This window comes from Perca fluviatilis, chromosome 4 (assembly GCF_010015445.1).
Source record: "Perca fluviatilis chromosome 4, GENO_Pfluv_1.0, whole genome shotgun sequence".
Taxonomy (NCBI): Eukaryota; Metazoa; Chordata; class Actinopteri; order Perciformes; family Percidae; genus Perca; species Perca fluviatilis.
In genome coordinates this window covers 5,487,479-5,511,379 of record NC_053115.1, presented here as the reverse complement: position 1 = coordinate 5,511,379, position 23,901 = coordinate 5,487,479, and the positions used below count along the sequence as shown (strand labels likewise).

The window sequence follows — 23,901 nt, the reverse complement described above, 5'->3', positions numbered from 1 at the left end:
AACACGAATCAATAGATTAAATAACGTGACCATTTCACGAACTGCCATGACACTGGGTTGCAATATAGGGGTCCGTGCTCTGTTTCTCTCTCGGTTAAGGGGTTAAAAAACGTTGGAGACGTTGAAGACCCCTGCTTTAACCATTATTGGAAATGTTGTAAAAATGCCAATATCACTTTATGCAGGGTGCAATTTGCCGGGGGATGGGATGCATAGGTTTTCCCCCTTTCTGCTCTCTGTCTCTGATAAATTATTTTTATCCCGGGTGGGGACAAAATGTATCAAAATCATCAATGCTACTTCACCAATTGACCATATATTATATACCTAAAATATAAGTATTTTAAACTAAGTAAAGCGCTGTAATGTAACCAGTCTATAGTGCGATAGTTGCTAGTTGTGTTTAGCCGCTACAGAGCTCCGTCGTATCAGCGGCAGTTGGTAGATGTGTTAAGCCGCCGATAGGTGACTGCGAGCCGGCTACAGGCACCACCAGATGACCGTCCTTTCAGGGGCCCCGGTAGTGGAGTTCAGGCGAGGAAAAGTGAGCGCCATGCGACGACGACAGTTAAGTTTAGGAAAAAGATCGTGGTTTAGATTAAAAACACTCCCGAGGAACGAACACGAGTTTCCTAGGTGAAAATATGTTGTTTTAGCTAGGAAGTGAACTCCGCTCCCCGGCTTGAAAGCACTATGTTTTATGTTGACACCGCGTTGCATTTTGAGATTATTTCCCATTGAATATTAAAGTTCATAAATAAATGTTTTGGCATGCATGGCCGAGTGGCACTATATATCCATGGTATTGGATTTAATTCTTGCATGTTTTGTTTTGTTGTGCATGATCAAAAAACACCCCTTATGAGCAGTGGCGCAAAAAGTGGGTATGCGCTATATGCGGCGCATAGGGGCGCAGCACCATGGGGGCGCCAAAGCGATGGTAAAAAAAAGAATATATTTTCCATATGTAGCTGCTTTTGTGCGTTTCAAAATCATTTCTGAATTTCCTCAATGTTGTATAACATTGTAGAGAACTAACAGGCTAGAGTAGGCGCCCTATCTCATAAGATAGGCCTACAGTGATATACTTTAAAAAATACCTTTATTATTTAAAGCCCATACATGATGATGTCCAGCACACTTATTTATTTACTTGTTTGTTTTTTGTGGGGGGGGGGGGTGACACTGGGTAGTTGCGCCCCTGCTTATGAGACAGGATAGTGCTTTGGCCGACTTTTACTGGTAAAATAAATACATTTTAATAAAACCTAAATGGGCTATTAAATATAATTAATTGAAATTCAATATGTAACTTTAACCAAAACTAATAAATAAATAACTACATAGGCCTACTCCAATAGAGATATTAGGCTACACAATATTAGGTGCTACACAATGGAAGGTAATGAACATCAGCAAGTAGCCTATCTCAAATTCACTACTGAGAATAGCTAAAAAACTTGTAGGCCTACATCACGCCAATAATCTACTATTTGGTCTCATCCACATTCGAGCCGTTTAGTACTCCCCTGTCCTCCGCCTGATCCTCCCACTAAAACCTGCTCATTCTGAAGCTCGGGAATAATGTCACTGTTTAGGGGGCAGGGGAGCGCTTTAACCCGGTCACAACGCGGGGAAGTTGCTCACGGTTTTTCTGCGTTGCCATGGGGTTTTGTAAAAGCTATTGACTACGACAGGGTCCCTTCTTTTCTTTGAGTCTGTCTTTGTGGAGGAGGAGGGAAAAAAAACCGCTATTACTTTTTCTTACAGAGGCGGGGGGGGGGGAGTGATAGTAGCATCCAAGGGAGGAGGGAGGTACTCCGGTACAGACCAACTGCGAGGCGAAGCGGCGTTACGTTAACAGTTAAACCTCCCTCTCTTCCAGCGGGGGAGAAAATTCAACTTTTCTGAACGGCTGCCACGACATGAGTTGCACCTGAAGGTGAGTTTTCACAATTTCTGTGTTTTCATGTCGCCTGAGAAAAAAAAGAGAGAGGATATTTTTTCACATTTTCTCCCTGCTAGTTGTGGCACTTGTTACAAATTTGAGGTGGCTTTGAACACGGAGCTCTCACTTGAGAAGGCACCTGTACGGACATATTGTTAGGCTACTCATGGCAGGTGGTTGAAAAATTCAAATTGAAAAAAGAGGGAATTTACGTAAAGGTAAGTGTAAGTCACGACTGCTATTATAGTAGGCTGTCTTCAGTTTTTCATGAGTAGAATAATAACTGCGTAGACTTAGCTACAGTTTAGTCATAACCAGTGATGTGGGAGATGAACCAGTGGAGGGCTAACCTAGGCATTACCAGGTTTAAACACACTTTGCAGAGGCACAATTCTCCCACTTTTTCACAGAAAATTCTTCAGCTTTCGGACCATTTTAAATTAATTAAACTAGGCTACTTGATGCAAGGGCAGGCTGCTAGAGTTGATAAGTATGAATTAATGTCACTCTGAGAAGATAATTCATTTTTTGTCCTTATTTATATGACTGACTGTGATGTCTGATAATAATCACTGACTGGAGATCACACTCTGTCATCCGTATTTTACCACCACACTGCCCATTACACAGGGATGTTCTCAGCCTGCTTGTCACTGGCTCGCATGCTAAATACTGAACCGCAGGACTGAATCATACCTTGTCATCTGATGTGGTGAATAGCATTATCCCATTCTCCATTGGCAATAAACGCATAGCCTACATTTCATCTTGCATTGATGTGACAGACACAGGGATAGTTCTGTTTGGTAGGAAAATGCACAAAAAGACATCTGTGTAGAAGCCCTGCTGATGGTTGAACTACAGTAATAAATTGTACCCAGATTGTAATGAACAGTAGACATATTATTGTGTGAATGCTGATTCAACAGCATTCACAGTATTGTTATTCTTTTCTTTATTGTTATTATAATTCTTATATATATATTATACATTAGTGGTGTTATTCAACTTTTTTAATGAAATTCATATTAATTAAAACCATTCATACTTTTCCAACTACTCTCACTACTTCACCTTCTTCTTACGGATTTAAGCTATTAATCCAGTTTGGCTTTAGCCACTTAGCTGTTCAGCATTCACACGCATTTTCTGCAGGAAATGCATTTTCTGGTTGAATTGTAAAAAGCAAAGTGGTGTAATATGGCAGCGGAAACAGCACTGAAAATCTATGAAAGGTTATTTTGCTCTAGAGAATAAGAAAGATTTTTGTTCGTCTTAGCTGACACCTCTGACAAAGCACTAACATCGCATTTTAGAGAAGAAAAAAAAAACAGTTGTTTTCACAAACTACATCCTCTTTCTTTAATCCCTAACACTTGAGGAAATTGCTCTTCATTACATGCATTTCTGTTGCACAAGTGGAAAGCATGCATGACACGATTAGAATGAGTGATGAGGCGTCAATGAGTGTGATTAAAACCACATTATAGTGACATTTAAATCAGAAGATTGAGGTTGTGGTTACCTATAGCTTTGGTAATTGATAGGGATGTGGATGGAACAGTTGTGCATCAGGCTTGTGTGCATGATGTGTTGCATTTAAAAACCAGATATATATCTCACATGGTTAACATAGTGATTCCCTCACTATGAATATTTACAAGGTATGCAAATTTTTCACACCGTGTTTGGAAGTGCTGTAAATTCAAATGCCTGTTTCCTCAGTGTTGTTGTTTATTGTCTCGTTATAGATTATGCCTTTGAGGGAATCCCAGGAAACAGAGAAATGTTTTATAGTTTACCCATAATTTAATATTTGTATTTCTTTTGATGCTTCTCTTTTGTTGTTCACAACACAATCATATTGACCTATATTGTCTGTAACACAGTTTGTGGTACATTTTCCAAAAATGACGATTGTGGTAAACACCCTCCCACTGTCACTCCTAACAGAACTAGAACTAGTAGTGCTGCTACTCCTAATAATGATCCAGCTGTTGCCTAATGCTAAACGCAAAGACCTTCTGAAGGTCAGACTGCCATTAGCAAATGTAATCATCTCAAACTGCTCTTTAGGAAGAGGAGATCCTATTCGCGTTGTCCCCTGTTCATCCCATCAGTCAAAGTCACAGGTCTCCAGTATTCATAGCCAGAATTAGCCCAGATCAGGTAAGTTGGCTGAATTTTATTTCTAGGCCAAAGACAAGAGCCTCTAATGGCACTTGTCATCACACGTGGTCCCCAGCCTCTCTGTATTCAGGGCAGTGGTGCTTTGTGTCCAGAAGTAGGTCGAATGCTTCTCACCAAACAATTTGAGCGAGAGCCAGTAATTGGACAAGCAAAGTGTCGACCATCTCCCAGCCGGTCCATGTCAGCCAGCCCTCTCACCACTTAATATGCAGCTCTGACCTGACGCATTTCATGGACCTTTTTCATCCTTTTAATCATTTAGATTACAAAATGCAGGAAACAGAGCATCCTTTGTAGCTGCAGAAGAACTCATTCTTCACATATTAATGGCTGCCATACTCCGCTACTAACAAATATCAGCTCATATGTTGAGAAACACAGAGTTACAGCAACTGTAACTTTTTTAGTGAAGTCAATTTTATTCGTATAGCCCAGTATCACAAATTTGCCTCAAGGGGCTTTACAAACTGAACGGCATATGACACCCCTCTATCCTAAGACTTGATTCAGAGAAGGAAAAAGTTCCCCAACAACGGAGAAAAATAGAGAGAAAAAAATGGAAGAAATCTCCAGAAGAGCAACAGAGGAGGACAGACAGACATGCAATAGATGTGCGTACAGAACAGACCAACATAGTGAAAGTACAGTATGGACAATCAGGATGACATAGATACATAGATAGATAGATATATAAGTGGCTATAGTTTGACATTATAGATAGATTGTATACATGTGAAGAATGTGGATCTGGAAGTATGTCGAGGAACGTAGTTGTTGTCAAACAGACCTGAGACACATGATCTATTCTTCACCATGGAGACCTGGAATCTCCAGGCGGATGAAGATCCAGATCAAAACATCTGGTATGAGAGAGAGAGAGAGAGGAGAGAGAGAGAGAGGTCCCTGGACAGAGAAGCCTGAATGAAAACAAAGAACAATTAGGAAAGACAGAGGGAGAAGAGAAAGAGAGAGAGAGAGAGAGAGAGAGAGAGAGAGAGAGAGAGCATAGAGCTTATGGGACACAAACAAACAGAGGGTTAGAGAGATGCTGTGGTTTTCAGAAAGTTTATTCTGTTTGGCAGGACAAACATTGAACCATGGTAACAGACCTGAAGTAATCAAAAAATAATCAACTAACTGAAAGTTAATGCAAAAAGATGAGTTTAAAGTTTGGATTTAAATGTGTCAACGGAGTCAAATTGTCTGATGTCTTTTGGGAGAATTTTGGGAGGAAATGGCTCTGCAGTGTGCTGACTTTGGGACAGACAGGAGCCCTGTATTCTGAGAGCGGAGAGCACGGGATGGAGTATAAGGTTTAAGGTGATCAGACAGGTATAAAGGTGCTTGCCCATTTACAGTTTTCTACATCATCAAAAAGCATCTTGAAGTCTTTTCTGACATGGATGGAGAGCCAATGCAGAGAAGCTGCAGCATTCTGGACTTTTAGTACTAGCACACATATTGAAACTCAGTCACCCAGACGAGTGATACAAGCACACCTTGCTGTGTTGTGTTTATCTCCTGCACAAGCATCACTTGTCTCGCATTGCCAGACCTTCCTCCACAGCACTGCCAAGGAGGGTCTGGCTAGTCCACACAGCATTCTGGGATTAGAGAGAAACGTGCTCTGGTTTATTGGCATGTCTTTAAACCAATCACAATCGTCATGCTGTGCTGTGACTGAAAATAGCCTCGGGAAAGGAACTTGTTTTGGTGGAACGTGTGCGTTCAAAAGTTGATTGGACAGATAGTCTATCAGCTGTCTGGATTTACCCTGCATTTAGCTGTTAACCATCGTCCTCATAAATAGGACTGTAGTTTGAAATTCCAACACAAAGAAAGCGTAAGGTAACGGGACATCCGGACAAAAAGAAGGCCATAGGCTACTGCGAATTTTTTGGCGGCAACGGAACAATCACGGAAGTGGAAGGTCGTGGATATAGACTAAAACATCACAAACCGGCAATATGTTCAGAGGCGGGAAGTGCATTGAAGATGTGAAAGTTGTTTTATCTGTTTAGGTGTGTGTTTGCCATGCAACAGACATGTATGCACTTACAGTATCTGTGCAGTCTCTTGTCTTGTGTACACAAGAGAGGTAGAGGTTGAGAGTACAAAGGAGAAAGGGAGATACACTGAGAGCCCTTTCTTTTTGCCGGCGCTGTGTACACCTGGCCTTTAACAGTGCAGAGAGACAAAGATGTATCAAGATTCAGTGTGGCCGAGGCTCCCAGCCTCGGTGATACGTGGGGGCATTGTTGAGCGAGGAAAGACTGGAACATGTATTTTCTTATACATTCTATCTGCAAATTTGTGCATTTAAACCACTCTAAAACGTTCGTCTGCGTCTTATCTGTGCACAGTCTGTAGTAGATGCATCTCTTATCGGCATAAGCAATGTAATTTCAGGCTCTAATTTTATCTGTCAGATGGAATCTGGAGTATCAGATGGCTTTTAGAGATTAGGAAAAAGCAGTCTAACAACAGTGAGCAGGAATGAAATGCTGTTTTAGATGAATTGTCCATTTAAGCTTCCTTGTTCTCACCCTACCTTGAAGGTCTTGCTGGTGGTAATGAAAAAAACTACGATTTTTTTTTAGGAATAGTTCATCCTACAGCTGTGTAATATGCTGATCTGTGGATATAAAGTGTAAACCTAAACTGTAATAATTACAACATTTCACCGATACAAGGCGGTGTTGATTAGATGTTAAGAGTGTGTTTCCCGGAGTGGCTGGCAGACGGGGCGAGAAGGTGTGGTGCCTAGCAAGTACCCAGGCCATAATTGAGGTTCAGCTCAGGCTCCAGCCCTACACGCAATTACAGACTCATGCTCCCTGTGCTGCAGGCAGAGTTGAGAGTGCTGCAGCCCTGGCGTACCTGAGCCCTCCTCTTTCATGTTTGTCACCGATGACAGCCAGAAAGGCACATTCTAGCCAGTATGTTCTGGAAACGTGTTTGGTTACATGAAATATTCATTTCGTTGCCTGCTCTCTGGCAGTTTGCATATTTATTCACCAGATTTTTTTTGATGATACCTGTGACTGCGTTAAGAGGAGAGATAGAGTGTTGGAAATGATTCCCTCCGTGCAGCCTCTGATGGGGGATGGAGGAGGGGAGGAGTTGCTAAGATAAGAGGTGCTGATCATCAGAATCAAGGTTTATTTCTTATTTAACAGGCCACTGCATCATCAGGGCCACTGGGGTGAACATGATCAATGGCTTCTCGCACTGCATGGACAATTAATCAGTAACATTTTTTGTTTTTCCATGTCTTCCATAGTGCCTTGTGTGTGTGTGTGTGTGTGTGTGTGTGTGTGTGTGTGTACATGTCGTGCTTCGGTATTGTTATGTCCATGTGACAACATTTAACACACATTCTCCTTTCCTCCAGGCTGTTTGTGAATGTGTTTTCCATTGGAATGTTTCATCCTCTATTGTATTCAGCGCAAAGACAGTGATATGTCATGCTATTCTGCCTCATATGGGTTTAATATTGTAATTTGTATGTTTAATTAATCTAATTAGATTATGCACACGTGAAAACCATAACCATCGAAGAGAACCAATTGTGTTTTTATGAGAAGAATTGTAACCCCACTGTGCAATGCTGTCAGCTTCAAACTCATTTTCCAATTGTATCGTTCCCATTCTTGCATGCCCGCTCAGATTTATAAAACTGCTGTTGAATCACAGGGTACATATCATCTAAATTCAATGTTTGTGTTAAAAACCTTGGTGAAAAGGGGAACACAACCATAAGATTCTCCAAGGAACAACAAACATGACATCTATGCCTCAAAGAGTCAGAAGTTATTGCCCTCAAGTCACTGCCGGGATACAGGGATGATTTCCATTTCAATTGCTGGCTCAATTTGGGATAACTCATGCATACAGAGGTAAGGCGAACAAAGAACGTAGGAATAAAAGTGACAAATGTAGAGAATGGAACAGAGGAGCGCGGTATCATTGGCTTTGTGTCCCATGAAGGGTATTGTGTATGGCTGCTTGGATAAGGTTGCAAGGGGACCCCTGGGACATGGAAGTGAAGGGCACTGAGGACGAAGGAGGACACATGTGACAGGCAGGGGACACAGAGGACGTACCGGGACAGAAAACACGCCTCACACTATGATTCCATGATGCTGGTTCTATTAAGTTAATTTAATGGAATGTCCATCACGGTTTCCCACATCCCAAATTGCTTGTTTTGTCCAAATTAGCAGTCCAAAACCTCATTCAATTTACTATCTTATAAAACAGAGCAGCAATTGATTCTCAAAATTCTTGAATTGATTCATTTCCACGCAAGATATTTTGTTAATACATAAATCACAATTTGCACACATAACTATATGGATTTACATCTGTATATAGTCTATACCCCATTTACACGTACGTGGTTATTTTGAAAAATGGAGACATTTCCCTTCGTTTGTGCCCTTCGTTTACACGCAAACGGAGAATTTGCCTCTGAAAACGATTCTTTCTAAAAACTCAGGAGATTTTGGAAATCTTCTTTGAATGTAACCTGAGACAAACGGATTCTGATTGGCTAACGTGGGCTTGAGCTTCTCGTTACACTGCTACCTACAGGTTTGGCGTGCTCCTGACGGCATATATACCATGAGATACACGGTACGTGTAAACAAACACATGTCTGAAAACTGACAGCTGTGCAAGATGTTATTTTTGAAAACGGAGAGGTTGAAATGTCCGTTTATGAAAATAGCCAACCACGTGTAAACGTAGCACTAGTTGCCCTTTAAAAATTGCCTTTCTTTGTTATGGTGCCACGGTCATGGAATCGTAATACTTTTAGGTTAGACCAAAATTGTGAGTATCAAAAACTCTGAAATACTTAGTCTTTAATAAGTATTTCCTGATATAAGTCATTTGTTTGCTAATTTTAGACCACATTTTGCAAAGTTATTTAATGGCAGATTCTTCTTCCTTATGTATTTAAGAAATTGCCTTCTTAAATAGAAAAAAGGAAAACTGTAGGATAACAAGCCACAGCCACGCTAGCTTTAAGCTAAACAATGACAATGCTAACAATTTTGTGTTTTGCGGGTATAATGTTTACCATGTTCAACACTAACACTAGCAAATGCCATAAGTTATGCAGGTATTTGGTCATAAACCAAAGTATTGGACAAGTGAAACTGTTGACCGGATGGTGCCGTTATAAAAAGGAACCCCAAAAGTTGGTACAAATCATCCTGAATGCCTGCACCAAATTTTAATTTTTTCAAGACATTTCACCACAAATAAGAACCTCATAGTGGTGCTAGAGAAAAAGTCAGGGGATCAGTAATTTGTGTGAGATAATGTATCCCTTAAGTGCTGTAGCAGTCTGTCTGGAAGTAGGTGAGTAATATGTGTCAGTGTGACGGGGTATGCAGTGAGGGCAGCAGTGCTCTATGTCCAGAGGCTCCCTGTGGACCTCATTACACCGTGTTGGGCTCTGTTGGGTCCTGTAAGTGGACTGCTGGGAGCCCCAAGCCAGTGCAGCTCCATGTGTGTTGATTTGGTGAGAACATGCGAGCCTGGTTTCTGCTCTGCATAGTAAGAGGCTGTTTACTGGTCCAGTGAGGCCCGGAGTCAAGCACAGCACTATCCTCCAAATGGAAGATTAGAGAGCAGATCAAGCATGGTTAGAATCATGAAACTAAGAGGATGTGTTTCTTAGTGGTCAATTCTCTAAGTGGGCTAACACATCAGCAAGTATTATAATCCTTTTTTAGTTTTCTGTTGCAGCAGTTGCATTGATTCATTTGTACCAAATTGTCATTTAGGTCCAATCATAGCGAGGATGTGTAGAGAACAATTTACCTTTTCATTCTAATGGGGATACAAGATTTTAGAGACCTTTTATTCACAATATCAAACTTAAGATAGCCTTGTTCTGTTATTGGCCATTAGGTACACCATTTTAGTATTTTGCTCCAAGGACATAGCAGCCCTTTTTATGTGTCTGTCTTTTATGTGGACTTAATTCATTTCATCATAACTAAAATATTCAGCAGTTTTTAATGTTGCGATAGTTTGTAAAAGTCCTTGCAGTCGTCCTTTAGGGTCTTCTTCAAAGAGCCAGAACTCAGCATGTCTATTTCTTAATGTACTCACCCCTAGATACAGCAAATGTTGAGTGAAAGAATCTTGCCAAGCTGGTACGAATCCAAATTAATTCGTCAGCTTGGGGGAGCTCCACTCTCCATTTTTGCAAGTGTGACCCGCAGACCACCAGCTATGAACTACAGACCTTCTTGACCTCATTACTTTTACAGCTCCAGACCTTTTTGGTAAAACCGAGAATACTTGCAGTGCACGTTTTTATGGCCTCATATCAGATTGCAAACGATCTCACCTTGTAACATTTTCTGCGGTGTACAGTGTAGTTCTAATGAGTATATGGGGATGGTTTTACCAGTAAAATGAGACCAGTTACAGGGTTTTATTCTGGTTAAGTTAATTATTATTGTTGAGGCTTCAAGAAAAAAGCGATAGTGCTAAATTACTAAGCATTTTTGTAACAAAATGACAAACTGGTTATTTAAACACACTATAGGGCTGTGGTAGGGGTAAATACTATTTAATTGCATTAGGTAATCAGTGTAATGCAGTCTTTCCTTAAGACAATTTACGAGAGTAAGGCTAATTCTAAGTGTAGTGCTCATTATGAAATGCCATCCACTATAATTGGAATTATTTTCCTTTTAGAAAATAGCTTGTAAACACTGTAACACAGCTTTGCACTCCTTTTTTAGGGGCTAGTGTACAGTAGTACATAGATTACAATATGTATTTACTTTGTTCGATTTTCTAAATATTGCGTATTTGGCTTTGTTTGTTGTAGTATAGTAGAAAATAGATTACAATAGTAAAATACTTTCACTGTTAGACTGACCCAAAGTTCTTTCTACAAGTCTTAAAAGGTTCTTCTTGAAATAGCATCCATGCCTTATTCCTTTACAGAAATACTGCTGCAGGCTCTGCCATGAGCCCAAGTGTAAGAAAACATTTAGTTGTGTTGTACGAATTATGTGTTTTCTCCAGAACAGAAAGACAAATACAGTCTGTCACAGAGGCAATGCATGATAAACAGCCAAATGCTAATTTACTATGCTGGAAAATTGTAGTTATGTTTGGGCAAAGAAACATATGTTTGTTTCAGATTAATCATGCAGATATTGAAAGGACTTTATAGATAAAAATAGTGCCCTGGAGCACAGTAATACGTTCTTTTGGCTTGTGTGTGTACATTCATCAATGTAGAATCCTATTATCTAGGTTTGCAATTGTATTGTCTTACAACATTGTTTTTTTTTGACTATGCACATTATTTTATGCTTAAAGAATAAATAGGAAGACTGAACCTCAGCAGAGAGAATAAAATGGCAAAACAGCAGATATCTGTAGGCTATTGTAAGAATATGGATTAAATCTGGTTTGGGTTTACTACATTCTGCAGTAGTTCAGGCCCTGGTTCAGGTTAAAACAAAATCCACATTGGTCTAAGCCAAAAAATATAGCTCTATCCAAATCCCCTAAGTGTGTGTACAGTATGAACAAACCCCACACTATTTCAGTGTGAGAGCTTTGCCAATTTGAAATGGCTTAAAGCCTTGGAGCAATGGCTTTGAGAAACAAAAACAGATCAATAGAGGTGATCCTAGAGAAATCCTACTTTGATATCCTCCCATCAGTCTTCATGTGACAGACAACACAGGCGTTCTTGTCTGGATGGATTCTCACTTCTCTGTGGCTTTCCGCTGACCCTTCCAGTTTCCTGTGGTGTGTCACAAGCTAGAGGCCGTGGGACGTCGGGGGGGGGGGGTCCTCTGTTGTACGATTCAACTTCAGCACCGCAACACCTTGAGATACGCTAGTGTAGGCAGCTTGTTGTCTTAAACATTGACATTTGCATTTAAATTGACTTCATGCCGCCGTGATTTATTTTCTTGAGAGAGTGACAGAGTTTTGTCGGTGGCTTTGCCTCTAATTCTCTCGCTGCTGCCACAAGTATGATAACAGAAGCAGAGCTATTATTCATTGAAATTGTAGTCTAACTTTGTTTCATAGTGTGCTCACTGCTCTAGTATGACCACACACCAGCCACAGACCACTTGTGCCTCGCAAAGTCTCTCAAAACGGCAGATTAAAATTTTAGTCAGTCATGCATGATGGATTTTCTTATGAATTAATTGTAGTTAAGGAAAAATATGTTGTCGCGTAGGAGAGAACATACAGAATGTTGTTACTATGAAATTTGAACATTTTAAGCACATTTCTAGAACTAAAGTAAATACCCCAACAGTGTTGTTGCAAACAGTATGGGGCTCTTTTGACACTCTATTGCACATTGAATTGTAATGCAGACTGACATTCTCACACCTTTTTTATATGTAGTCCTATGCTAAAATGGGTCTCAATATCCCCTGTAGCTCCAGTGGCACTAAAGGAGAATAAGACCTGTTTAGCGTATGTTTTCACTTGAAAAATATAGCTATTACTCAAACTCCCTTTCAAGTCATGTTGATGTCACTCCAATGATTTATCCACCTTACAAAAATAGTCAAACAAGAGCCTGCCAGCTCTGCAGGGGTCATGATAATTTAGGGGGCCATGGTGCTCACGGGATGACAGGTTGACACAGGATGTTTGCAGGGATCACCTCAGAAAGCATATATAATTGACACCATTAGCCTTGAGGTCTGTCAGTTTTCTGACAGCTGATGAATTCACATGCGCCTTCCCTCCGCTACAGATAACAAATTCATACCTACTGTTTTTAAACCATTTTACACCTCAGTAATCCCTTTCTAACAACCACTCGCCCCAGCTGAGCCACAGTCTTCACCCTGTGTCATGGATTTGTGACTACCCTGTTCAGAGTGTGAAGTGGGCGAAGCACTGGCCAACATGCCCTCATGAAAGTCCATCCACAAGTCTGATTCCCGCAGGGCGCGTATTCTTGTCTTCTTGTTGAACTGGTGCTGTATAGGCCCCTTGGCTCTACTGTGTCATGTAACTCACCTGCTGTTGAAACATTTGGATCATATCCCTGAGCACGGAGCAGTCCCTGGTTCCCCATTTGCAGCCAAACCAACGTAACAGATGGCTTTGCGTCTTCCCGGGCGTTCAGTGGAGGAGGTGTGGAGAGTTTGAAGGTTACTGGCAGGTCTTCTTCCGTTGTTCCGTGTCGAATGTCAGTACTAACTCACGGGGGCCCGTTAATACTTGAGCCCCTCTTTTTCTTTACCACCTGCAGTGTGATGGGATTTTAGCTGGGGTCGAAAGTGTGCCAGAAGCACTGCTATTAACCCTGCACATTGTGCCTTTCTATGAAGGGCAGTCCTCTGGCAGACACTTCCTCTGTTCATAAAAGAACAGACTGCATTCCTTCCAGTGAGCATGGACATACTTTGCTGGCTCTCAAAGAACCTTCATGCAGATTTTGCAACAGTGGATGCTCTTTTCTTCCCATTTACACAGCACTCATTTTTCAACCCTGTTTAGACCAAAGCTGCTTCTCCTTTTGGGTTGGTTTCAGCTATCTCAGTAATGAAGTAAACAAGATCCTTCCTTCCTATTCACTGCACGACCAGAGTGTAAAGAACTATTCAAACAGAGTAAAAGACAGTGAGACTTCTCCAGTGTGTGTGGGAGTGTGTCTTAACTTCACAAAGAGAGACTGACGCTCAGTTTGTACGGTGACAGAGCCATGTTAGCATCACAGTGAAGAGAGGAGGATTTTTTTTACGGCAATCACAGCAGTGGTATTTTAACCTGCTGCATTGGGGAGATGTAAAGTACTTCAGGGATGCTGTTTGCACTTTTTCTTTACACACTGTGTCAGCTATAACAACACTTGAGAAAAATCTGTACACCATTCACGTTGATGTTGTCACTCAAAACATTTATGTTATGTTATGTGTAAAAGTTATGTGGCCGGGTTGGCTCAGTGGGTAGAGCAGGCGCACATACACTACCGGTCAAAAGTTTGGGGTCACTTAGAAATTTCCATTCCATGCCATTACAGACAGAATACCAGCTGAGATCAGTTGCATTGTTTTTTTTGACCAGGGCATCAGTTTTCAGATTAAATTATGTGCTTACATAATTGCAAAAGGGTTCTCCAATGTTTTCTCAGTTAGCCTTTTAAAATGATATCAGATTAGGAAACAGAATGTGCCTTTGGAACATTGGATGAATGGTTGCTGATAAAAATAATGATCGGTATCGGAACATCTCTAATAAATAGCACCAAAGTTGGTGTATGGAGGAGGTCAGGATGAAGGGATTGGTCACTAAGAGACCACACTAACCCTAACCCTAACCCTGAAACAAAAAGTCAACCAACTTATTTTAACTCAAACCTCAATCTTTTCCTAAATCTAACCAAGCTGTTTTGTTGCCTAAACCTAACCTGCATGTTGCAGTTTACGCCAAGCTGTTGTATACATGTGCCGAGTTGGGAGTGAGAATGTTTTAATGGTCATTGATACACGCTGATACTGGCTGGTGTTAGAGCTGTAATCTAAATTATCTTCATGGTTTTCTAACGCAGATGGTAGAACAGCTGTGACTTAAAAAATGAGTAAGAAAAAGATAAAATAATTAGCTCTGGATCCTTGTACATCATTTTGTGACTGCATGCTTAGAGATGGGGAAAAAAACACTGAACATGTGGTGTGAGGGATGGATATCCATCTACTGTATATAGACTGTCTTCGAGGTGATTCATATTGTATAGCTGGAGGAGCATGCTTTTGCTAGGAGCGTGTGCATTGCCAGTGGGGTCACGTCTGTCTGTCTCTTTTCGGTAAATTGTGAAATGGGGGCCAATACTGATGAAGCCAACCATAAGCAAAGCTCTAGGTGGGGGATTCCATTATAATGCTCAGCCTGAAAAGACCCCACACTGGCTCCAATAAGAACCAGAGGGGGATTTGTTTTGCTCAATAAGTGGTAAAAAAAATGGTATCAAAATGGTCCACCCCACACACACACACACACACACACACACACACACACACACACACACACACACACACACACACACACACACACACACACACACACACACACACACACACACACACACACACACTCACACAGTGGCTGATTTATAAGTCTGCACATTTCCAGTTTCCTGCTGCTGTGTTATAAAGCACAAGGTGGGGCCATTAAACTGATGGCATAGCTTTTCTTCTCTGTCACTGTCAGTAAACAGTACCCAGTTAGAAGGCTGGGGTTGGCCACTGCACTCAGCTGCTTTGATTTTCTGAATTCGTAGATGCTTTTTTCTTTGCACTGCTTACTTTTTTTTAAACAAGGGATTTAAGTATCATGGCATACAGTGTAAAACATAAACATGAAAGAAAGAAAGAGAGAGATGGAGAAAGAAAAACAGGTTTGATCAAAGCTGTATGTGCTTCAGTGCATCAAAAGGATATTGTTCTGAGCCATTTGGTTCCTGTCTTGACCCAGTAAATGCAGCAAGGCTACTATCTACAGAAAAGCACATTGGAGAATCCTTCCCTGTCTGACCAGAGCCGGAGAGCTCTTGCGCCCAGAATGCAGAGCACAGCAAGTCCACAGCCATCATCATTAGAGCTATGCTGCTGTGGACACTAATGGCTGTCCCCGTTCTGCTGCCTCTGCACTTTCACAGGGCTCATCTGAGACTTCAGGGTGTGAACACGTGAATTCATTCAAGAGAGATGAATTCACAGTTCCTATGCCTGCTTTAAAGCAGGGTGCAGGACGTAGAAACCTTTGTAGTGAATAACCACGAGTGTATTAGTTGAGACGTCCTCTTTCAACCACCCTCAAATCTGAAAGCAGGCTAATTGGGGTGTTTGTCCTCGTTTAAATTTAAAGGCTGAAAAAGATGGCGGTGTTTACTCATTTCAATATTGAGAAGGGGGCAGCGGGGAGGAGAAACAAACAGTGGTGGCAGTGTTAAAGTGGGGGATGGGGCTGTAAAACTTGATGCGCTATGGACATGCTATTCCTGGACTCCTAATTGCTTTTTAAGATTTCAAATAGCCATATGAGCACCTTTTTAAACAGATAATTTTCCAGCATCAAAAGGTTGGGTAGTAAATATCTGCATGCATGTTTCGTGACGATTCATCACCTCTACTTCTCAAGAAAGTGTTAAATGCAATATTTGAAAATCAATACAGGGTCATGACAAGGCACATTCATCAAGTGTGTTTATTTCTTCAGTCATGGTGAAAAGCTTTACATGGCCATCTTTTTCCAATTACATGCAAAGGCGGGCATAGTCTAACCCCCTTTCTGTTGTTTTTGTAGTGGCAGTATAGATTTTCAGCCATCCAAATGAACTCTTTACTGAAGAGCCTGCAGTCATTGTGCTTTGCCCTTTCCCTGGTTTTAGGCGCAGTCATTCCATCCTTCAAATTTACACTTTACAAATCAATAAGCTTTCACAGTAATTTAACTCTGTGTGCCCCTTGAGAGCTTTTGGTCAATTTACTGTATATCATAGGTACAATTAAATCAGTGTGGTTCCCTATTGTCCTTTGCCACTAAACAGGCTGGTTAATTGATGTAATGGCAGGAACTGTATGTTTTGTTATGGCCTCATATATTTATTTTATTCAGTGTAAGCAACGTATAGGGCTAACCAAACAGGATGCAAAAATGTAGTACTTGGTTTTCTTCTTAGTTTGGCTGGATTTATCAGGATTTTGCCCTGACATAGTGCGTGATTTATATTTGACTTCTGAATCCAATGTGATACTGGCGAGTAGGGCGTCATTGATCGATACTCATATTGCTGGAGATCAATCCCCCATATGGAGCAGGGGCTGGGATCCCCATTGCTGCTTTTTGGTTGCAGCATGACCAAAACTAAATTAAAACTGAATATAAAAAATATTCTAAGGGCAATATATCGGCTTGAATTTCTTTAGTTTTGATTATGAAAGAGTAGTGATAAAGACCTGGGTATTTTTTTTAGCTAAGTAATAAACTGATTCTTCATGTTCTCATCTGTAAAATGCTGCTCTGCCAACTCATTTATTGTGATACCAATCTGTCTTCGCCAAGACAATATCCGCCAATAATATCAGCCTGCTGCTTTATCTGGCTCTAAGTTTAGTTTTTAATCTTATTACCCTGACCAATAAGTGTAATCTCATTAGTGTTATGGAAATGCCATTTCCATAAGACTAATGAGATTACACTTATGGCATAACCAAACACACATAACTTCGTATGCTGACAGAAGGCTACAGTCACTTGTCCAAAGTAGTTTTATTGAAGTTTAATCTCGTTAAATGTCCTCTCTTTAATGCTTGTCCTTTGATAGCGTTGTTTTTTACAAATGCAGCCAAGAAACAGATTAAATGTGTTTCTGGACATGCTCGAAATTGTTATAAGGGTATTGAAATAATGTACAAGGTTGAATGTAGGTAGTTCCTCCTCTTAAAAATGCTTAAAATCGTTCCTTAGCCAGACCTGCTATCAAGTGACTAGACTTTACTTTAAATATCAATATTGAATGTGTTTATTGTAAAATAGAAAAATATCCCAACATTTATCCTAACCTAACAAAAAAATCTTGAAAAACAATTTTGTTGCCTTGGGTTTACGATTGCTTGTTAGATATACTGTTTTTAGTTCACTTGCATTTTGAGCAATTGTCTTTTTCTGGATTAGCAGCTGAGTGCTCAGGCACTGCAGACAACTGGTGACAGAGAATCAAAGCCCCCTTTTGAGAAGTGTACGCATGTTGCTAAGATGCCCTGTACCAACCATTGTTCATCATTAGGCAGGACTGAGGAATATGCATTATGGATGATGTAGTCATTCTAAATGTAACACAAACTGTTAAAGGCTTTGAGATGAAAGATAGGATGTCAGACAGTGAAGAGCCTGCTTCGGACTGACCAAAGATCCTGCTGCGGCCGCAGCGTGAGATAGAATCAGAGATCAGTCAAAGCCTTCGTTAATGGAGCCAACAACAGAGAGGAATTCTACATGGTCTATCACTAGCTTCCTAAAAAGGAACAAGGTGGAATCCATCAAGCACTTTTGCCTTCATGACATGTTACATCTATCGGTATGTGAAAAAAGACAGAGTGACAATTGAAGTGTAAATTGTAACTATTCAGGGTCTGTTAAAGGCACATGTTTCTTTTGGGTATGTGGTCGATTTTGTCCTCTGTCACAGCTAGAATAGGTCATAAAAGAAGCACTGTCTGCTCTATATTGACTTGTTCTATTTGATCTAAACCCCCTTCAGTCACACAGCAACATTGTAGTGGGGCAAACAACATTTAACATGCATTATTTGTATCTGTATTCCATGTTTCAAACTTTGACAGGCAATGGTAGCATAAGAACATCTTTGAAACGTTTCTTGAAACTTTGTAAAGATGTTTAAAACACAGGAAAATGGTAACTATTTTTTATTTATGTATGTCCACATACAGCTAATTATAAAAGAATCCTCAGAAACTCTACTGTCAAATGTTCTCCCCATGCTGTCCCAACTTCAAAACAGAGCAATTCCTAAACCTCCCTTTAATAGAGTCTTTCAGGGAGGCACAGGAAGAGGAACAAATGCCTCTATTCAGTAGCGTCCAAAATGCTAATGCCTTCGGCTCTTAACACGTTTATAAGGGTTCCCATGTCACGACATGGCATAGTCCGCCCTAATGGGGGCTGGGGGCTGCATGAAAAAGCCAGACACATAACAGAACAAGAGAAATATGACAACAAGACTTCTGGTTTCCCGGGGAACTGGGCATCTGAAGCTCCAGTTTTCCTTCTGGAAGATGCACGCAAACATGTTATGTCACACATGACGCATTTGAGGTTTCTTTTCTTCACAAGGACTTTGGTCACTGAAATCTCTGTTTGGAGCCGAACATGGACCCTGACATTTCAAATATCTATAAAAGTTCCAGGCATTGTGTGGTTTGGTTTTTGTAACAGATCACGCATCAGTGTAGTCATAGACGTTGTGGCCTTGTTAAAGGGAAAAGAAGTGACCGAGAGGTCCGGTGCTGTCATTGGAACTGCTGGCCGTTCCAGTGGATAATATTGAATTCCAGTAAGTATGTGCCCCAATATGTAAGTGATGGCAACACAAGGTTCTTTTATTGGAGAAACTCTGCAATCAAACAAATTAGAGGCTGGCAGGGTTTAGTGATTGCTTGGGAAAGTCATTACTCCTTATCTGTATGGGTGCTGAAAGGCAGTCTGTAGAGCCAGGCTCCAGCCTCCAGGCCCCAGCCTCCAGGCCCCAGCCTCCAGGCCCCAGCCTCCAGGCCCCAGCCTCCAGGCCCCAGCCTCCAGGCCCCTTTTGGATTGATACTATGTCAACTGCTCAATTCTGGTCAACCTGTAAAACAGGTTCAACGTTGTATTGACCAGTTTGAATAATTAGACAACAGGTTACGTCAAACTTTTCTCTCAACTCTTAATTCCATTTTCAATATGTCATTTCATGATCCAAAGCATAGGCCTACAGCTGTTTCAAATTGATACAAGGTTGGATTGATGTACTGATTGGAAATTTGGGGGGAAAAAGCACTGGTATTGAATGAGTACTCAGTATCAGCAAGCAGATCATACCATGAGTCGAGGTATTGGAAGAGGAAAAGTTAGATCAATGCATCTCTATTTTTTTGTAGTTATTTATATTTCATACCATTATTATTCAAAATGAATCCCTATCAGTCTTGTATAATGTCAGTTATAAACTACTGTACGCCAATAGTGCGCATGTTTCCCACCATGTCTAAAGACTGCAGTTCAAAGCAATTTTGTACAACAGTTTGGTCAAGTATTTAAGTATTCTGCCATGAACAAATGGACTGCTATTGTGCCAACAATCACTTACCACTCCTTAGTCAATGGTACATCCTTTTTGAAGACCCACCTTTGTTGTTATTGTTCCACGGTTCTTTTCTTGTATAATAGTGAGTGTACACGGCATTTTCACCATGACATCATTGACATTGCTTTTAATCTGTTGATACGTGCATCAAAAGACACAATTGGATTGAGGTTACTAGCACTTCTTGTCACTTTTGTGTTGTGGATGCCTTTGGATGGCCTGTCGTGGGGCTCACAATGCATTGCGTTCAATCATCAGTTAACCTGATTATTCAGCTACCACGGGTCAGCTGTGTGCCCAGCTCGCCATCGGTCAACCTGATCCTGGGATGTGGTTCAAACCACAAAACAAACCTATACTGCACCACTGTTTGAAGTAGCATTCATGATTACAATACACCTTTTCTTTTCCAAGGCTATAGATACAGATAGCATGCGGACACTAATGATTTCATCTCCATTTCCTTCCCTCACCCTGTCCCGTTGTAGGTTTGATTTTATGATTAAGCAAATTAGATTGTATCCCACTTAGTGCGGATGCTAGACCGCAGCTTAGAAGCCACAGTACTTGAACATATTTAAAACCTGAGGACGCTTGCCTCCTTTTGCTCTAACCACTTGATATCTCTTGAGACCTGAATTAACTCCCTCTTTGCTTTTTTGATATGCAGAGCTTTTTACTGCTATTACCTCTCAACCTCCCACAGCTTAACCCTTTTTGCAGCATGTAACATTGGAAATTAAATGCATATTTTGCTTGGCTTTACCAGGGCTCCGTAGCTTACATTTTTTGTACGTTCAGAATTCTTAAAACGGGCTTCAACAAAATGAATGCTTGATAAAGACTACAGCCAAGGTTGCTACTTATGCCACACAATTTGGACACAGATTGTACTGATTGGTCTACAGAGGGGTACCATAATCGTCTCCTCTCGTGCTTTGTTAGTGAGCTATGACACGCAGCCTAGATATGTCTGGAAAAGCTGGTGTTGGAAAAGATGCTCATGCTATTTTTTGATATTGAGGGAAAAACATTCTAAAAGTTCCTAATCACATTTAGACATTGATCGGAGCCCTCTAATATTGAGCAATAATAGTTAATATTTTCCATTATTCTTCATTTTTTTATCTGTGTGTATTTGGAATATAAAAATAGGCAGGTGGTTCTCCTCTATGTGACTTTCTCACTGGAACAAAGAGCAGCCCTCCACCCACACACAGAAAACACAAAGCTATATTCTGTACTCAGGCAGAGCTTTTGATGTTAGCCCCTTTCGCTGGATTTTTCTAATGCCCTATGTGTCCTTTCAAGTTGTGAAAAGATAACTTTCTGGGTGTGCCTCATGTTTCAGTTTGAAGCAGGGATTTGTTTCATTTGTTCGAGCATCCTTTCAAGTAGCACTGGCTCTTCAAAACATTGAGAGCTTTAAGCTCTTGATTTGGCGAGACACTCCGCATCTGTCATAATGGTTTGATGTTGGGTGGATTTGTCTGCATGCATTCCTACATTGTCCTGTGGTTACATTTCCGGTTGTATGATTTATTCCACATTTATATCACTGCACTTTACCACTGGTGCTCATAGCAAACAGGTAAGGTAATGACGGAAACCAGACCATTTTTCATTCAATATTACACACAACGAGAAACCTGTACCTGTTTTGCCCAAAGTCACTAGTCGCTGCTTTATGCTCATCCATAAATGTCTCAGGTACTCTGTAATTTATTAAGTTGTCTGTGTCAGTCATGAGACACTGAATAATGTATTATAAGCCACAACTACCCTGAGCCCCATGTTGCCCATGATGTGATTTTCCTCGAACATATGAAGCATACAAATATGACTAGACTCTGATAAGCACAATCCATCAAGTAAAGCCAGAAAGGATTACATGGTAGTACAGTTCCTGGTGTACTTTACAGAATTGTGCCTGTGGGCTACTACACCTGACGTGGGCTAATTGGCTATCAAGAGAGGCTCTGAGAAAAATAGGACTACATGTTTCCCATCGTCAAAATGAAAGATAACTATGAAATGTGTGGTACTGTGTTGCATGGCAGGTTCTTCTAAATGGACATATTTTAAAGCAAATATTGGAGAATCAAGGATGTCCCGGTGTTGCTAAGGCAAAGTAACATCCAGACAATATTGTAAGGCCACACACACTGATGAGACCTTCTTTTTATGTGCTCAGTGAATGGCCATGAGGCTTGAAAAGTTGTGCAGCCGGCCTATTGATGAGCATGTCTGTGTAAAAACACACACACACACACACACACACACACACGGAGAAGGACTCGCCCTCAACACCCCCAACCCTACACACACACACACACACACACACACACACACACACACACACACACACACACACACACACACACACACACACACACACACACACACACACACACACACACACACACACTCTTTAATTCGTCTCAAATATATGTCTGCCTCCTCATCTCTTGCTGTGCGTCCAAGTGAGACGGATCCCACCGACATTTTCCACTGCAGGATTAAGTGTGTAGCGCGACGGGCTGCTCTGCCTCACTGCACCTAAAGGGCTGACCCTGACTTGTGTGTGTGAAGAGGTGGCCAGCAGGACACTCCTTAAAAGGCAATAAGATCCTTACTTCTTTTTATGAGTGGGCGTGCAACTAAATTATCTGACCTGCTTTTCCTTGTCATAGGACTATAGGCGGAAAAAAGCTTGTTTTCCGGAAATAATTAATCCTACTTGTTGGCATAATAATATTGAGGAGAACATGTTGCTAGTGCTTCGAGTGTTTCCTGATGAGCCCTGTTCTCTGACAGGTGGGCTGCTACTGATGGAGATCATCTTCTCATTTAGCTGCCTGCCTGCAGGACCATTGAATTATATTACACCTGAGCCACCCTTTCTGAGAAGGGAAATTGATTCAGACCTGAGTGTGCATTTGTGCAAGCAGGTTTGTGCATGTGTGAGCGTATCTGCGTCTGTGTTTGTGCACAAGGCTGTGTGTCCAGGCCAGGGTGTATCTCAAAGCAGAGCCAAGCCTGGTTACCATGCCTACACATCTTACTAACAGACAATGCATTTGTCTTAATGAGTTCATTTTGAAGCTTATGTTTGCCTCTGTATTCTCTGTCAGCTGTGTACACACTCTAAACAGCTATAGAGAAGAGGCCCTTTCCATTGCTAAAAGTCACTTGGGTGAAATAGCTTATTGATTCTTGGGGGAAACATGATTAAATTAAGTTCTAACTGGACTCTTCATCTGAACTTGTCTACAGGAGAGAATATCAAAAAAAAGAAGCCAGTCTGCTTTTGCACAGCTTATGGTCTACTATTTTGTCTTTAATTGCTGCCTTCTGTTTTTTTTTTAAATATAGGTTGACACATTTATGTTAACTTCCAGGGTTTAATAAAAGAAAAAAATGGGTCTACACATCTTTGGTTATATAAACTTGAAACTCTTAATAATGTTTATTAGTCTCGAAGATTAATATTATTTTACTGCACTTATTCTGACTTTTTGAACTTCAATTGAGTTGAATTATAAGGACATGCTTTCACTTACACGAAAATGTTCTGCAAATATCAATATTTCTAATTAAATCAAGAATATTTTCCATGATGATTTGTGCAGCCTTGTAAGAGACAGAGAGAGTTTGCTTAATTTCACCGTTTGTAAAAGTCGTGTTTGCTTGCTAACTGTAGGTGATGTGCAGCCAGAGATGGAACAGACGTTGTTGTGCACATTGTGTTCAGTAGGTGTGCTAATCAGGAGTAGAGATCCCCTGATCACTGCCATGATCACTGAGCGCACCATCTGTGGTGCTCTGATGGCCGGCAGTGTGGCTGAGAGAGCTGGATAACAGTCTGGTACAGTCT

At 40.9% G+C, this 23,901-nt stretch overlaps 1 protein-coding gene across 17 annotated transcripts in view; it reads left to right on the top strand.

Moving 5' to 3' along the window:
• The first annotated feature begins 1,793 nt into the window (after positions 1 to 1,793).
• chl1b (cell adhesion molecule L1-like b) overlaps positions 1,794 to 23,901 on the top strand; it is a 71,365-nt gene continuing 49,257 nt past the window's right edge. For 7 of the 17 annotated variants that reach the window (XM_039798024.1, XM_039798021.1, XM_039798022.1 and 4 more), the window contains exon 1: positions 1,796 to 1,942. The gene's annotated coding sequence lies outside the window, so the exon portion shown is untranslated. Of the gene's footprint in view, positions 1,943 to 2,042; positions 2,167 to 23,901 lie in introns of those variants that run through there. The other 10 variants (XM_039798016.1, XM_039798017.1, XM_039798013.1 and 7 more) reach the window with 6 other exon arrangements.